The 364-nt window shown below is 35.4% G+C and overlaps 1 protein-coding gene across 1 annotated transcript in view; it reads left to right on the top strand.

Moving 5' to 3' along the window:
• Positions 1–364, top strand: part of LOC116851959 (serine protease snake-like) — a 192,607-nt gene that overhangs the window by 166,538 nt on the left and 25,705 nt on the right. The gene's annotated exons all lie outside the window — the stretch shown is intronic.

Below are 364 nucleotides of genomic sequence, written 5' to 3'. Positions count from 1 at the left end.
GGTACAGAAACGGTAAAGAAACGGTAATGAAACGGTAAAGATATGGTAAAGAAACGGTAAAGAAACGGTAAAGAAACGGTAAATACGGGAAAAACGGGAATGAACGCTAAAGAAACGTTAATGAAACGGTCAAAAAACGGTAAAGAAACGGTAAAGAAACGGTAAATACGGTAAAAACGGGAATGAACGCTAAAGAAACGTTAATGAAACGGTCAAAAACGGTAAGAAACGGTAAAGAAACGGTAAAGAACGGTAAAAAAACGGTAATGAAATGGTAAAGAAATAGTAAAGAACGGTAAAAAACGGTAATGAAACGGTAATGAAACGGTAAAGAAACAGTAAAGAAACGGTAAAGAAACGGTAA

Source organism: Odontomachus brunneus, unplaced genomic scaffold, assembly GCF_010583005.1.
Source record: "Odontomachus brunneus isolate Ranch 3 - 2012 unplaced genomic scaffold, Obru_v1 Obru_scaffold_197, whole genome shotgun sequence".
In the NCBI taxonomy this organism is placed as follows: domain Eukaryota; kingdom Metazoa; phylum Arthropoda; class Insecta; order Hymenoptera; family Formicidae; genus Odontomachus; species Odontomachus brunneus.
This window is presented reverse-complemented; position numbering and strand designations above follow the sequence as displayed.